General features: G+C 46.5%; 1 long non-coding RNA gene across 1 annotated transcript; it reads left to right on the top strand.

Annotated features, from left to right (window-relative positions):
• The first annotated feature begins 6,486 nt into the window (after positions 1–6,486).
• On the top strand, positions 6,487–11,092 carry LOC126963017 (uncharacterized). Its single transcript, XR_007728893.1, has 3 exons — positions 6,487–6,570; positions 6,938–7,039; positions 11,040–11,092. It is a non-coding gene; the product is annotated as an uncharacterized LOC126963017 (long non-coding RNA).
• Positions 11,093–12,350: the final 1,258 nt, after the last annotated feature.

Below are 12,350 nucleotides of genomic sequence, written 5' to 3'. Positions count from 1 at the left end.
ACTGGGCCCACAAGCTGCCCAGACAATGGCTTGAGGTAGTGCTTTCTGCCTCACCCTCCAGAGGCACCAAGCCGTGAGATTTCTCTTTCGGGATAAGATTACAGGCTCTATTTTTTGCTGGGCCATCGTATTGTTGGGCTCGCCATATTCACGTTAGCGAAAAGAAATGCCACCGTGATGGTACAATGGCAAGGTCCCCAGAGACCCACCCACTAGCCACCCGAGTGAATTTCAAAAAGCCAGCAAAAGAGAAGCAAGTGGTCATGGGGTGGGTTTAGCAAACATTCTTGTCTTGTGAAACAAAAACCTTGAAGATGTCAGTGACATCTGTGCCTTTTTGTCCCCAGTGGGCAAATCCAAGGAGCCCCTTCTCGGGTTAACGTGTTTTTACGAAGCATGCCAAGGTGCACGGAGCCCACGCTCCTGGGCTCCTAATAGAGGTTTTGAAGAGGGGATGGGAAGATGTTAAGAGGATCCTGAGTGGTTAATGGTTTAAAACAAAAGAAATCAACTCTGAATAACATCAGATAAACAAACAACAGCAGTGAAAGCTAACCTCACTGTTCCACAGGCTGCCCAGATGGTTCATTTCTAGTGTTTCTGGTTCTTGGTCATGCTACTTCATTGACCATCTCTACATATCAAATACTGTCTTGCTTTTTCCTTCCCAAATCCTGTGAGGGCAGTAACTATTGGCCGCATGTTAAGATAGAGTTCCCCAGTGCTCAAACATGCTAGTATCACCAAACTAGGAGCCAGACCATCATCCAGATCTTTATTTGGGTTACATGTCTGTGACTCTGCAGATCGCAGATGACCAGGATTTTAGTCTCACTGAAAGCAGTGGAGTTGCTTTCATCCTGGAGCAACTTTTGGGGCCCAGGAGCTGACCTCTGCAGGGGGATTGAGCAAGGCTGCAGTGACTCACCTCCCTGCACTGGCACCCACAGATGGTCCTGAGTCAGAAGCCTGGCACCTGGGTCGGGCTGTCGGGTAAGAGTGTGCACTTTCATGGCCTATTCATCCTCGTCCTGGGAAAATCTTCCAGCCTGGGAAATGGCAGCCTGACACGTTTCACCAGGACTCAACTTCCTGAGCAAGCACAGAGAACCCCACACCCTTCACCTTTATCGAACAAGGAGGGAGCCCGATGAGACTTGCCGAAGAAACGCGGGGAGTGTCCCGCACAACCGGATGGGTGTGGGAGGCAGCACGGGGGAGTAGAGTGGCCTGGGGTGGAGGAGGTGCCTGAATTTGCGGGGCTCCAGCGGCTCAAACCATCCGAGTCTTCAGTGCAGTATCTGTGAAAAAGAGAAAACCTTTGTGGACATTCTCTGAAATCAGCACTGAGCAGATACCCATTTCCTTTCCTTTCGCATGTGCAGAATTCAGTTTTTCTAGGGTTGCAGAAAGAATTGGTTGGGAAAAGGTTGTTAAGGAAGGAGGTAAGTAGACAGAGACGGGGTTTGCTGGAAATAATGAGGAACAAGCTCGGGGCCACTCATGAACCTGCTGTCACGATTCAGCTGGACCTTCCGAACGGCACAGACCCGAAGGACAGCCGTGCTGTGTGCGCCCTACGAATGACCATTTGCTAGAATAATGTATTTCTGGAATAATTTGTTTAGGGCCAATTTGGTATGTGTGTACATAATATTCACAAATGTTTTATCTCCACAGTTAATTCAATGAAGGAACTGTTAGCCCTTTTTTACCCCAGAGAATTTGAGACGGACCTAAGGACTCTCCGGCCTCCACTCCTATTGCCACACAAGCTTCTGCTGAGGCAGGAACCACCGGCTTTCCAGTGACCTCCAGTCAAAATCAACGAGGTCTGCAAATAATTTCAACTGTAGTATTGTAGGCCCAATAAATAAAGAGCGCTTATTAAAACATACTGACTCGAGAAATATTTGACGTGGTGTGTTTGTAACAGGAGAACGGGAGCTCAGGCCTTTCTTCTCATTGAAAATACCTCCACTCACCTTGTTCTCTACAGGGAGAAAAACAAATGAACAACAAACAGATCGTGAAGCCACTGTCCTTTCTAACAGGCAGGTCGGTGGGAGGATCCTATGCAAACTGCAGGTACAAACCCCACCCCTACTTTGCAGGACTAACCTCAGGGCCCAGAGTCATTCTTCAGGAATTCCAGCTCAATTATTAGCGTGAAAGAGAGCACTGAAGGCTGGAAATGGTCAGCTCCTTCTTTTCCAAACTGCACAAAAGCATACACCTTTGACCTCCTAATGCTTTACAGAATGGGTGTGAATCAAAAGGTCGACATCCAAGGAATTTCAACGTTGTTTGTGTGTGTGTCCTGCATTTTCTAACCACGCTGGCTCAGCAAGTCAGGGGTAAGAACCGAAGGATAAAAAGCTTAGCCAGCTGGGCAGGGATCTCTCACAGATTACCTCGGCTTCCAATCTTTTGTTCAACCCATTTAGCCTTGAATTTTTAATGCACTTGTCAAAATTTTTTTTTCCTACCATTTCTTTCAACAGAGTCAATGATGACTTTATCTTGGTGTACTTTTTTTTTAAAAAGCCCCAAAGTGTTTGGCCTAGAAATGGCACAAAATGTTAAGGTTTAAGGTGCTTTTTGCTTTCTAAAATGTGCCAGAATATCAAGCTAAGTAACTTCAAACTAAGGTGATGTCAGGTGAAGAGCCCCGGAAGTGGGACATTTTGTACAGGAATATCTTCCTGGTGAGTCCATTACATGCAAAGCAGAGGAATGAGGTGTTTTTTGCTTTTAGAGTCAATTCTACATCAAGAGATAGAAACCAAGATGACTCAAGAACTCTTGGAAAAAAAAAAAACAAAAAACCGTCTCTTAGAGAACTGCTTGGTTGTCTTACTGCCTGTGTGGAGGGAAAGCTGTGATGAAGGACCTGTAATTTTTATTTGCAGACTTTCACTTCTGCTCTCATTTGGTTGCAACCATTGGTTCCGTCTTTCATTTCCTATACCAAGTGCATCACTGAGGCCAGCTTCTGGGTATTTATTTGTAGTCCTGGTTGGCTGGGGTTCTGATGCACGAGGCCCTGCCATCTTCTGTGTGAGAAGTGTGGGATGGTTTCTGGATGGAGGACTCAAGCTCATTTTAAAGGGCTCTCTTAGAGGTAGGGGTGAGTGCTCCAAGGGTGGAACATGCGTGAGGAATCGGGTTGCTCTCCCTCAGCTCTGTGCATAACCAAAGGTTTGATACCAAATGCAGAAGTTGCCAATGGAAGAAAATGCCACTTCAACTGCATATGGAACTGTGGTTTTGAACCCAAGTGAAAATCAGAAGATTCTGGGGAACTTGAAAGTTACCCGATGGGTTTGGCTCAGGGATTAAAAATTCAACTTCTCTTCATTCTAAATGCAATACAGAGTCTGACTCCTGCACAGGCTAAAGAAAGCAAGAAAGAGAGAGAGAGGAAGGATGGAAGGAAGGAAGGAAGGAAGGAAGGAAGGAAGGAAGGAAGGAAGGAAGGAAGGAAGGAAGGAAGAAGTGGGGGAGGGAGGGAGGGAGGGAAGGCGGGAGGAAGGAGGGAAGGAAGGAAGGAGGAAGGGAGGGAGGGAAGTCAGAGTCTGACTCCTGCACAGGCTAAAGAAAGCAAGAAAGAGAGAGAAAGAGAGAGAGAGGAAGGAAGGAAGGAAGGAAGGAAGGAAGGAAGGAAGGAAGGAAGGAAGGAAGGAAATGTATGTTTTTCTGCACCTTGAAGAATAAAATGCTGGCCACTATTAGCCTCCACTATTCTCCTTAATGCTAATAATTAAGCACAGATTCCTTAGTTAAGCATAAAATGGTTGGAAAAAATAAGTGCTGGGAGCTCAGAGGTGGGGATGATGATCTCAAAAGTTCTCTGGACTGTGCATCGCGCTCTCACAGCCTTTCATTAACCATCTCCCTCTCAGCTTCAACAGGTCTGAGAGGTACGAGAACACATGCTGTTTCTCGGGTATTTCTGAGAATTGTCTAGGCATATTTGTAAAAGAAAACAAAAAGCCCCTTTTATGCTTACAGTGATCCATTATCTCCAGTGTCTAATTTGGGAGCGGGACCAGGAGTAAAGTTCATGAAATCTTAGCTGGGCCAGAGGCCACTGAGCCATCCTCTGCCTGACAAGGGCATCCTGAAACTGCCTCATGCCACGCGCTGCATCCGGGTTCTTGTCCTGGGAAAAGAAACAAAAAGGGACTCGAGAATAGGTGGCAGTGTCAGCCAATGACGCTGGCCCCGGGCACCCAGAGGCCTCCAGAGTAGCTCAGTCTAGGGACCTCCTCTTATCCAGATGGTGGGACCGTGATGCTCAGAAACCACTCTGCTCCAGAAGGACCCAGGAGCACTGGGAGCCGGGCATCCAGAACGTGGGGTTTGCACAGATTCTCCCCTTACTTCTCAGTCACATCTAGGGCTAAAAACTCTTGTCAAAAGGAACCAACCTGGGGACTACTGCAAGGAGGCACCTTTTCATCTTTGACTCTGTTGTCCTTAAACCACAGACCTCCCACTTTCCCTTCTGGCTCTCAAAGTCACTTGGTCCTGCCTCCACCCCTTCAGATTCTGCTAAGGATTGTTTCCTACAGAGCCTGAAAATCGCACAGGACAGAAACCCTTGGACTCACCTCTCAGAGCCTCCTTCTTAAGAGATGGGCCATGTCCCTGATTCGCTTTTGTGGAAATCTCCTTTTATCCCACAGTTAGAGGAGACAGAGAAGGTTCTCTGGGCACAACTGGTCCTTCTAGGTGGAGACAAAATCTGTTTTGCTAAATCAACTTTCTCAGCACTCTTCCCTCCCTCTTCTTCCCTGTCCTTCCTTTTTCTTCCTTTCCTGCCTTCCTCTCCCTCCTTCTGCTCTCCATGCTTTGCTTTTGTCTTTTACTTCATTTCTCTCCCACCTATCCTCCCTCTCTTTTCTCCTTTCCTGTTCTCCTTCATTTTCCTTTCTTTCTTGCCTTCCTTCCTTCCTCTCTTTCCTTCCTTTCTTCACTTTTTGACTTCCTTCCTTTTGCTTCCTTTCTCTCCCTCCCTCTTTCCTCCTTTCCTGTTTTCCTTCCTTTTTCTCTTTCTTCCTCCCTACCCTTCTCCCTCCCTCCCTAGTAGCATGTGCACGGCTGACAGATTGCCTGGACTTGAATCTCAACCCCGTCACTTACTGCATGCATGAGCTTGGGCAATTTGCTGAAGAGCGTACGTCTCTCTTTCTTCATCTGTAAAATGGGTTAACCATTGTGTTCACCTCACGCAAGAGAAGGCCTTAGAAGAATGTGTGGTCCATGAGAAGCTCTCCATAGAGGGTGGCTATTACTATTAGCTTTTTATTCAGCCCCATCCTGGGCATATCTGTCTGCAAGGTGTGAGATGAACACAGTGGTTTCAAACTTTTGTTTGTTTGTTTGTTTGTTTTTGACACAGAGTCTCATGCTGTAGCCCAGGCTGGAGTGCAGTGGCGTGATCTCGGCTCACTGCAGCCTCCACCTCCCAGGTTCAAGTGATTCTCCTGCCTCAGCCTCCTGAGTAGCTGGGATTACAGGCATATGCTGCCACATTCGGCTAATTTTTGTATTTTTAGTAGAGAGAGGGTTTCATCATGTTGGCCAGAGTGGTCGCAAACTCCTGACCTCAAGTGATCGGCCCGCCTTGGCCTCCCAAAGTGCTGGGATTACAGGTGTGAGCCATCGTGCCTGGCCGAGATGAACACAGTGGGATGATGGCCTGGCCTTGCTCCCTGGTGAATGATCTGGGAGGTGTGAGCAGGCATCCTCCATCCCACCCCTCATCCCAGCATCACTCCATCAGGAGGCAGGGGACTCTGTCATCCGAGGACAATCCCAAAGTCTCTGAAGGAGGAGGCAGAGGAAAGGGAACCTTGCCAGGCTGCAGGAGCATTCTGTTCCTTTCAAGGTGTGTTGAGTTGGATGGGAGAGGGCAGGGAGCAGTGTCCCTGATAGGCTGTGCCTGAGTGTCAGCACAGGTGTTCCTCAGACAGTGAGACCAGTTTTGACTGGAGAAGAAAGTTTGCTGGGACAGAGTGGGACAGGATGCAGTGAGACCTGACCCATCAAGGTCCCTGGGCTCCTACTTGGGGAGATTTTCAGTCACCCAGGGATTTCCTTTCTTTATCTGCAAAATGATGTCTGGTAATACTGAGCTCTTTGCTGCCGGTGGCACGTTAGCTTTGTCCTGATAGAAATGGAGGGATTGGGGAGGGCTCTCGGTGTTCCTGAGTTGGAGGAAAACACTGACAAAACAGGTATTTTAGACACATGTGTCCATCTGTGGTATACAAGGTACACACAGGGAAAGAAACAAAATAGGCACTTATTTCACTTATGAAACCTGTGAAAATCCCCTGAAGGGAGGTGAGATTAGTCACAGCTTGCACATAGAGAAAACAAGCTGCAGAGAAGTAAGGAGATGGGGCTGAGGCCACCGGCTTGCAAGGGACCCTGCCTGCAGCTTCCACAGCCCAGCAGCTGGGCCATGCGGGGAGGAATGGACTGGCTGGGACCTGGCATGGGTCCAGTCCTGCCACCACTTTGCTCCTGGACAGGGTCATCTGTGCCTCTTTTCATCCGGTGATTATTGCACTTATCTAATAAAAATTAGATGAGACGCTCTAAATAGAAGTTCTGGATGCGGTAGGCCCCCATAGGCATCAGCTCTGATTTAAACCACATGGCAATGGCATGACTTCTAGGAAGAGGGAGGCAGTGGCGAGGCTGTTCTGGGGCAAGATGAGCTCTGAGCCAGGCCCAGACAGGTTGCCCGTTAAGGCAGGAAAGGTGAGTCATCTTGTTCTCGAAGATTCCGAGAAGATGTCCTTAGGGTGATTTTTACAATGTTTCTTTGAATCACTTTTTTCTGCTAATGATGACAAACTACACTTTTAGAGATAATTTGGGTGTATTCCCTTCACTTAATAATCCAATTTGTTGTTTTCAGGGCAAATAAGATCGGACGATGCAGGAATCTCTAGGACTTTGCTCCTAGGACTGCCAGGGAATCTTGACCCATCGCTAAGTAAGATCACCTTTAAGAACACAGGTGAATTTCCTGTTTGTAGGGTTGTCTTGGCAAGACATGGTTCCATGAGGACCAGTTTGCCCAGGTGCAGATCTGTGGTTCACACACATAAGTGACATCTATCAGACCATGATATTGCTCAGAAGCACTGTGGGGATGGCTGAAATTAAGCAGCCACAGGGAGACTTTTAGCTTCTTAGAGAAGTCCAAATAACATAAGAGAGACTGGTGTTGACCTTAGGTGACAAGGCCGAGAGAACTGAGCCAGTATCTCTGCAGCACAAGCCAGCAAGGCCACGGAGAAGAGGAGTCTGTTGATGCTACTGCTGCTATTGTTCTTTTGCCTGAAAAACACAATGTTCTCTGTTCTTCATCTCCCTTTACTTATTTATTGAATTTTCTACATTATTCCATTTGCTTAAAGTTCCAGAGAGTACACATAATAACACCATTGATTGAAATAATTAAAACAGATAGCTTCAATAACAGCAAAACTGAACAGCAATGCAGCAGCTGATTTCTCTTTTGCCATTCTCTTGGGGTGTGGGTTGTGAAAAGCCAACTTGACTCCAAAGTTTTTCAATATGCTTTGCTGTTGGAAATGGCTATGCCTTAAGGAAGTCAAGACCAGCTTTGTTCTCCTTAGACTAAGAGACCTGAGAAAGGCACCTCACTGGCCCTCACCTGTGAAGGGGACCCGGCTGCTCCTGGGACTGTTATGAGAGTTTGCATCCTAGAAGTGAGGTGCATAGCACCATGCTGGATGTGGTGTTTGCTTTTTAGTAAATAGGTGTTCTTTTGTTCACGCAAGATGTTAGAGAAATCTGTTTTCATTTTTTAGGGGAACCTCTGAAAGGAACAAAAAGTCCTTATTTACTCAACCTGGGACTTCAACTTTATGGAAGAAGAAGAGGAAGAAGAAGAAGAAGAGGAAGAAGAAGAAGAAGAAGAAGAAGAAGAAGAAGAAGAAGAAGAAGAAGAAGAAGAAGAAGAAGAAAAAGAAGAAGAAGAAGAAGAAGAAGAAAGGGGAGGAGGAGGAGAAGGGGAGGATGAGAAGAGGAAGAAGAAGGAGGAGGAGGAGGAGAAGAAGAAGGAGGAGGAGGAGAAGAAGAAGAAGGAGGGGGAGGAGGAGGAAGAGAAGGAGGAGGAGAAGAGGAAGAAGAAGGAGGAAGAGCAGGAGAAGATGAAGAGGAAGAAGAAGAGGAGGAGGAGGAAGAAGAAGAGAAGAGGAAGAAGAAGAAGAAGAAGAAGAAGAAGAAGAAGAAGAAGAAGAAAAGGAGGAGGAGGAGGAGGAGGAGGAGGAGGAGGGGGAGGAATGCATTCACCTTCTGTATGGAAAAGAACTTTCCCTAGGCAAAGCTAAGATACACAGCTGCAGGCCTGACCGAGGACAGCTGTCCATTTCAGGTCCCACTCACGGAAATAATGACCCGGGCACAGGCAGCAATTGTAGCAGATGCTATTCCTTTTTTCCGTGTGTGCATCATTTTTGTTTGGTTTGTTTCTTACTCTTTGGTGGGAATTTCTGCTCGATGCTCCCACAGGACCTCAGTTCAGCCCGATCAGTGGAAAACCTGTACAGCTTGTCCCTTTATAAAAACTCCTGGTTACAGTTTTTCTTTGATATTTACTTTGGAATACCTAGAGACTCTTGCCACCCACATCCCCCTTTCCAAAACTTGGCTGTGTTGGAAACAAAATTCGGGAATCCAGAACACTGTGACTATGGGAAGAAATGTGGTCGTTTAGGAACCCGGGACTCCTTCTTCCCAGCGCTCCAGACCCTGCAAAGAGCTGTTGACAAGAGCCTTAGATGAAGGCCCTGAGCCATAGCCTAGAGCAATTCTCCTTTGCCTATCTAAAGAGCAGGACAGGCAGGATTAGCGAGGTAAACAAAACTTGAAGGACTTCTTAGTAGCCAGACATCTGAGGCCCTTCAGAACCACTTTGAAGATCGGGGGTGATACTGGCTGAGGCTCCAGGTTTATCATTTGATTTGTGACTTTCAGTTCAGGCAGGAGACAGACAGGAGAGTTCACCAGAGACAGGTCACTTCTGTTGCATGAGTCACCATTGCCACACAGCTGCTTGTTCCGGAGCAGCTATGATGGGGACATTGTCTAGGATCCCAGGAAAAGTGAAAACAGTGACCTGAATGTTTTCAGCACAATGAATGTGATAACAGAGAATGAATAAGTGGAAACAGCTCCAACACAGTCAAGGAGATGTTGCTTTATGAGAGCTGACTTTCCCCAGAGCAGTGTGCTCCCATCACAGGGAGGATTAATTCATACATTTCAAGGCCTAAATGATAGACGATAAATGTGTGTAATTATGTAAATGAGCCCATTGTGTTGGTACGCATAGGTGACCACTTTTCCTGCATCAGATATCGGCCCTCTTCCATGTCAAAATTCAGAGTGACAGCAGCCAATCTCACCCCAGCATCCTCATCTGCTAACCAGGTATCTGTACTCACTCAGCGTGCTTGCTCGGTGAATCTCAGCTGAGTCAGTTACAACAGGTCCCCTTTCAGACAGGTGATGATTAGAAGGTTTGTGACTCAAAGAGCATGACGTGTTCCCTTTCCTCTGCAGCAGGAAGATACTCCCTGATATCGTAGCTAGTGACTCAGCCTGCCAAGACAATCCGTTTCATTCTTGTATCATCCTTGCATAAATCACGGCGCAGAAAGCTTGGCGAGATAATTTTTAAATTTTAAACTCGATCAAGAGAACTGTTGAGAAAATAAGACTTCACGTTTAAGTATGTTTCCTCTCCTTGGAAGCTTTCAAGAGGCGATGCTGTGTGAAGGTTACTCCATGGTAAATAAATGATACTGTACTTCGTAGTAAATAGGAGCTCAGTGCTGATTCAGCCGGTCGCAGGCCATTCCTTCCTGAAGAACTCAAAAGCTGTTAGTATGTAAGGTGGGTTCTTCCACAAGGTGACAGGTCAATCAAACTCTACCATCTCCCAAACCTCTTTGAGACAGAGTTCTATCAACACATACCCTCTTTGTTCACTTTCCAGTTTGGGGGGTGAGGAGAAGGGCAAGAAAAATAACTCTCATTGGAAATAATATTTCATGTTTTAAACTAGCTCAAAAGATCTTGTGTTAATATATTCTCTTCGTGAATCGTTCTGAATTTAGATTCATTTCCGTGTAATAATTCAGATACAAAGCTAAAAATTGCAAAAATGATAGCAAATACTCATTGAGGGTTTATTATGCACAAAACACCGAGATATGTGTTTTGTATTATTTAATCCTCTTGGAAACGGAAGCAGATACTGTTATTATCACACTGTCACCGATGAGCAAACTGAGGCCAGGAGAGGCATCCGAGGTTATGCAGAACCCAGCCCACTGATACGCGGCTGCACTCTTTCCCTGCGAGTCACGAAGTTCAGTTTTATAACCCAGGACTGCCTTTCTTTTCACTCTGACCAGAGAAAAACAGTTCCAACACAGCCAGGACAATGCTGTTTTACGAGACTGGACTGACCCCAGAGCGGTGGGCTCCCATTATGAGAAGGACATATTTAAAAGCCTAAAATTATAGTTCTATAAATTCATATCCTTTTATTATGTATTTATCTGAACTTTTATTTTATTGTTATTTATTTACTTTTGAGATGGAGTAGCATTCTGTCACCCGGGCTGAGATCGCTGCAGTGAGCGACCTCAGCTCACTGCAACCTCTACCTCCTGGTTCAAGCGATTATCTTGCCTCAGCCTCCCAAGTAGCTGGGATTACAGGCAACCACCACCACACCTGGTTAATTTTTGTATTTTTAGTAGAGGTAGAGTTTCACCATGTTGGCCAGGCTGGTGTTGATCTCCTGACCTCAGGTGATCTGCCCGCCTTGGTGAACATTTTCTATATATGTAAAATATTGTTATATAATTTACATTTTAGTTTAATATATCAGAGTCATTTCTTTGCTTTGTGTCTTTGCCATTTGAGCTGCTATAACAGCAATACACATGGCTTAAACAAGCATTCATTTCTCACAGTTCTGGAGGCTGAAACTCCAAGATTACGATGCTGGTAGAATCGGTGTCTGGTGGGAGCCTGTTTCCTGTCTCGTTGAGGGCGCCTTCTCCTTGGGTCCTCATCGGTGAAAGAGGGGAGGGAGCTCTCTCTGGTCATTTTTTCTAAGGGCCCTAATCCCATCCTTAAGGACACCATCCTCATGACCTCATCACGTCCCAAAGATGATGTCTCCTTATACCTAACCTAAGAGGTCAGAATTTCGACATGAATTTTGAAGGAACACAAACATTCAGTCCATAGCACCTTGCAGAGAGTTTAGAGTATGTGTTCCCAGCCTCAGCTCTGTTGATATTCTGACAGAAACAGTTCTTTGTGGTAGGAGACTGTCCTGTACACGGCATGTTCAACAGCACCCCTGGCCCTCACCCACTAGATGCCAGGGGCATATCTGCCACTTGTGACAAGCAAACTTACCTCCAGACATTGCCATGTGTCCCCTGCTTGGGTGGGATGTGGGAAGTCAAGTCAACCCCAGGAGAGAGAGCCACCGATGGAGACGTTTCAGGGCAATCTTATTCCTGAAGTCCTGTGTCTTAGTTAGAAACATAAAATATGTGAGTGACAAACACCCCAAGACTTCCTTGCTGAACAGCAGGAAATCAGTCCCCTGTACCCCACTCCTCACCTCCACTGGGCGTGACTAACCTTTTCAGTCCTCAGCGGGTTTTCTTTCCTCTTCCTTGGGACTGTGTAAGGATTCCTGACGTATCCACCAGTCCCTAGCCTGACACCTGCTCCTCATGGCTCAGGACGCTGCCCCTCAAAGGTCTGGCCCAAAACAGGAGCTGATAATCTGGCATGACTTCTTGTAATAAGCCTTCCGTTTCTCTCTGATTAGATTTATTTTCTTCTTCTCCTTGGGATGGGAACCATTCAGAGTTTGACTCTTGATTTACCCACCACCCCAGGGTTGTGTCCCACATGGCTTCTCTGGGGTATTTAGAAGAAAAATCCTCCTAGTAAATCAACAGTGAGGGCCAGGAGCAGTGGCTCACACCTGCAAATCTCAAAACTTTGGGAGGCCAAGGAGGGCAGATCACTTAAGGTCAGGAGTTCAAGACCAACCTGGCCAACATGGTGAAACCCGTCTGTACTAAAAATACAAATATTGGCTGGGCATGGTGGCACACACCTGTAATCTCAGCCACTTGGGGGGCTGAGGCAGGAGAATCACTTGAACCTGGGAGGCAGAGGTTGTGGTGAGCTGAGATTTGGCCACTGCACTCCAGCCTGTGTGACAGAGCCAGATTATGTCTCAAAAAAAAAAAAAA

This window comes from Macaca thibetana, chromosome 9 (assembly GCF_024542745.1).
Source record: "Macaca thibetana thibetana isolate TM-01 chromosome 9, ASM2454274v1, whole genome shotgun sequence".
In the NCBI taxonomy this organism is placed as follows: Eukaryota; Metazoa; Chordata; class Mammalia; order Primates; family Cercopithecidae; genus Macaca; species Macaca thibetana.
The sequence above is the reverse complement of the archived record's forward strand: the minus strand, read 5'-3'. Positions and strand labels throughout refer to the sequence as shown.